The following is a 4,696-nucleotide window of genomic DNA, read 5'->3' on the forward strand; positions in this document are numbered from 1 at the left end:
CAATGTAATGATGGAGATTGAACTTAAAGTTTAATTTAATATTTAATATTGAAAATATTTATTCTCTAATTTAGTTTTTTTGATGGGATTTGAATGTTTCCTTTTTGTGAAATTCAGAACAATCAGTTGTGTTTGACATGTCTCAGTATTCAGTATCAGGGGATCAGTCAGTTACAAATAAACAGCAACGTCTGAAGTGGAATCAATCCTCAGTATGTCAGAGAGCTGGTTAAAGATACATTCATATTCACCATTTGACAACATATTGGCAACATCATCAAAAAACGCCATACGAAAGAACGTTAAATCAGTTCCAATGTTAACTGGAAAAATTGTAATACTGTGTGTCATACTGAATGTCTGCAAAACAAAAAAGCAAATTGATTTCCTCTCTTGATATAAAAATATTCTGAGCACATTTCTGCTGCGTGACAGGTTATTATATACCTGATACCCAAAGGGTCTGGCTTTGTCATGCGAAGGTGTGTGCTTTGATCCTCCCCAAAAATCAATGGCTTACTCAGTGATTGATGTTCTCAGTGTTAAGAGGAGAGAGTGTGTCATATTTCATCAGGCTTCCTTTCCCACACCGGAAGAGCTGTATTTTGTAGCTAATACCGTTTTTTGACGCAGCGGGAGATTTTTGGACGGAGCAATGGAGGGGTCGGTGTGGGGCTGAAAATATATTTTGCTTAAATTCTCTCTCTCTTCTCTCTCTCTCTCTCTTCTCTCTCTCTCTCTCTCTTCTCTCTCTCTCTCTCTCTCTCTCTCTCTCTCTCTCTCTCTCTCTCTCTCTCTCTCTCTCTCTCTCTCTCTCTCTCTCTCTGTGTCTCTGTGTCTCTGTGTCTCGTGTCTCCTAAACTTAGACCGAGGAGCAGGAGGTGTGGAATAGACATGGACATTAAATAGACTTACTTCCATAAGGAAGTGTTCCCTCAACCCCTCACATGAGAAACACAAGAAATAGAAATGAGCCAGATAAATACAATAAAATCAGGACTTTTGTCTCCGGGCTTTGACAGACTGACTCTTAACAGCTCAGTGTGAGAGGAGAAGCTGTGATGAACACACACCAACGCATGACGCTCCATCGCTCGTTAACTCTGACCCAAATCATAAGACTGGAAGCTGTTAAAACACAGAGCAGATTGTGTGTGTGTGTGTGTGGGGGGGGGGTGTATGTGCGCTTGTGTATGTGCGCGTACATGTGCGTGTGTGTGTGGGTGGGTGCGTGTGTGCCTTTGTGTGTGTGTGTGTGTGTGTGACCTACATACCACTGGTTTAGAAAAGCAGTCATACATCACATTAAATTGCTCTTCCATCCTCTAACTAACTAATACATTGAAAATTACATCACAATAAGGGTCTTTGTGACGGGGAAGGAAATTGCCTTCCCTTGTCTTCTCTGACACTCGGAGGGTTTTGTCAGAGAAGTACTTATATGTATATTGGCCTCCCACTCGGATCAGGCGACGTGACATTATCTGCCGTGACATTATATGCGCACTTGAATCATTCCCCTGGTGAAATGCTTGCAGGCAGGGCGACACACACGGCCAGACATTTACGTACTCACACGCAGAGAAACAGTAATGACTAGACGGGTTGCAATAACCTGTTGTTCTGGGAAATGTAATGTGATGTGTCTCCTGTGTTGGAGTAATAGCAGGGCTGAAGACTCACCTGTAGAGATAGAGGAGAGGAGCTAATCGAATCAAATGTAATTTGTCACCTGCTTTGTAAGCAACAGGTGTAGACTAACAGTGAAATGCTTACGGATCCTTTTCCAACAATGCAGAGCTAAACATAGATGAAAAAATAAAAATAAACAAGAGATAGAAATACTGACACAAGGAATAAATACACAGTGAATAACGAATAACAATACCGAGTAAAAATAACCAGTACCGAGTCGATGTGCAGGGGTATGAGGTAATGTACTGGTCATATAGTAGGGGTAAAGTGACTAGGTAACAGGATAGATACAGTTGAAGTCGGAAGTTTACATTTAAACTCGTTTTTCAACATTTCACAAATTTCTTGTTAACAAACTATAGTTTTGACAAGTCAATTAGGACATCTACTTTGCGCATGACACAAGTAATTTTTCCAACAATTGTTTACAGACAGATTATTTCAAGTATAATTGTAACACTTCCAGTGGTGGAATAAAAGAGTCAGGTGCAGAGAGCAGGAATATCTTCAACAAGTGGATGTTTATTTCCTTATAGAAATAACATACAATACGGCGACGCCACACAAAACACTGGGCGCGTAAAGAATACTGTCCAAGGAAAAATGTATCATAGAAATCCACTACTGAACACCACCAACACTAAACAGAAAAACAAGCCCGCACAAAAGTCAGCGGGCAAACTGGGTTTAAATAACCCCTAACCTAAACACACCACAGGTGAAACAAATTAGACCAACTCAAAGGAAAACAGAAAAGGGGATCGGTGGCAGCTAGTAGACCGGAGACGACGACCGCCGAGCGCCGCCCGAACGGGAAGAGGCACCATCCTCGGCGGGATTCGTAACAGTACCCCCCTCCCGACGCGCGGCTCCCGCAGCGCACCGACTCCGGCCTCGAGGACGACCCGGAGGGCGAGGAGCAGGGCGCTCCGGATGGAGGCGGTGAAAGTCCCTCAAGAGGGACGGATCCAAAATGTCCCCCACCGGTACCCAGCATCTCTCCTCCGGACCGTACCCCTCCCAGTCCACGAGGTACTGCAGGCCCCTCACCCGGCGTCTTGAGTCCAGAATGGCTCGTATCCTATACGCCGGGGACCCCTCGATGTCAAGAGGGGGAGGAGGGACCTCCGGTACCTCACCTTCCTGCAGGGGACCAGCTACCACCGGCCTGAGGAGAGACACATGAAACGAGGGGTTAATCTACGGCGGTGGATCATTCCACGGAGCACGTTTCTTCAACAAAACTGGATTCTCAGGAGTGCGTATAATCTGGTGCGTATTCGGGGAGGAGACGAGTGAAAACGCGTTTAGTACCACATCCGCACTATGAGTACCTCGTCATGCCGTATGGTTAAAGAATGCTCCAGCCGTTTCCAATCCTTTGGTAGATGAGATTCTCAGGGACAATGACGGGCAGGGTGTGGTAGTGTATATTGATGACATCTTGAATCTAATTCTGCTACACGCGCCCGCATTCTCCTCGGTGCGCAGGGTCCTTGGAGCCTTCGCTGGAGCATGACCTAATACGTCAAGCTGAAAAATGTTGTTCTCCAACAACGCCGTTCCTTCCCTGGTTATCGCATTTCCACCTCAGGGTGGTGATAGAGAGTACTCTGGTTAAAACGCGTGCGTAATTTGGCCACTCCAACCACGGTAAAGGAGGTGCCAGCGGTTTTTAGGGTTTGCCAATTACTACCGGGAGGTTATAACTGCCGGGTTTTGGCCAAGTGGCGGCACCCATTACCTTCACTGCTAAAGGAGGGCCGGTGCTTCATACAGTGGTCGGCCAGGCAGAGGGAGCTTTCAACAGTTGAAGGCACGGTTTTCTGAGGCTCCGTGTTGGCGCATCCGAACCCTTCATTAGCATTCATAGGGAGGTGGATGCGTCCGAGCTGGTGTTGGAGCCGTGCTATCACCAGCGCTCGGGCACGCCACCGAAGCTTCCGTCCTGTGCTTTCTTTCTAAGGAGCTGGTCCCGGCGGAGCGGAACTATGATGTGGGACAGGGAGCTACTAGCTATGTAAAAGCCCTGAAGGTTTGGAACACTGGCATTGAGGGGCAAGTTACCCTTTTCTCTCATCTGGCACTGCCTCGCAATCTGGAGTATATCGAAGAGGCGAGGAGACTGAATCCGCGTCAGGGCGAGTGGGCATGTTCTTTACTCGTTTAATTTACGATCTCTTACCGACCAGGTTCCTCAAAACTAAGGCGACGCGCCTGTCTTCGTCTCTATGACCCGGATGACCGACCCATCGATCCGCTCCCATCCTTCCCGCCTCTGTCTGGTGGCTCCGGTGGTATGGAGGTGGACGCGGACAATCGAGCGGGGCGTTGAGGGTAGAACCTGCGCCTCCCATTGCCTGGTCTCCCTAGAGTCCTACAGACTGCGGGGCTCTATTTCCACGTTCTTCCGGCATTACGGGTTGCCGGAGGATATCGTATCTGATCGAGCCCCAGTTCACGTCCCGGGTATGGAGGGCGTTTTATGGAGCGCTGGAGGTCTCGGTCAGCCCCTCCGGTATCACCCCGAAAAGCTAATGGGCAGGTGGAAAGAGTGACCAGGAAGGTGGTAGGTTTCTCGGTGGTACTGCCAGGAACCGGCCAGGAGAATGGCGAGGTACGTCCCCGTGGGAGGAGTTGGCCCAGAACTCACTCCGCCATCATCAGCGAAACATGTCGCCCTTCGAGGTGTTGTACTGGGGTACAGCCGGTCCTGCTCCGTGGCATCAGAGCCAGACTGAAGCTCCTGCGGTGGAGGAGTGGTACAGCGCTCTAGAGAGACCTGGCGAGCGTCCAGACTCTCTCAAGCAGCCAGTGAACGGCAGAGAGGACGCTGACCGCCCCCGCAGTGAGCCCTGTGTTCGCACCAGGACAGGGTCTGGCTCTCGCCCGAAACCTCCCCTCCGCCTGCTGCCGGAAGCTGGGGCCGCAGTGTGTGGGCCATTTAAATTGAGGAGATAAACGAGGTGTGTATAGGTTACAACTTCCCTCTTATTATCGT

Source organism: Salvelinus sp. IW2-2015, linkage group LG19, assembly GCF_002910315.2.
Source record: "Salvelinus sp. IW2-2015 linkage group LG19, ASM291031v2, whole genome shotgun sequence".
Classification (NCBI taxonomy): domain Eukaryota; kingdom Metazoa; phylum Chordata; class Actinopteri; order Salmoniformes; family Salmonidae; genus Salvelinus; species Salvelinus sp. IW2-2015.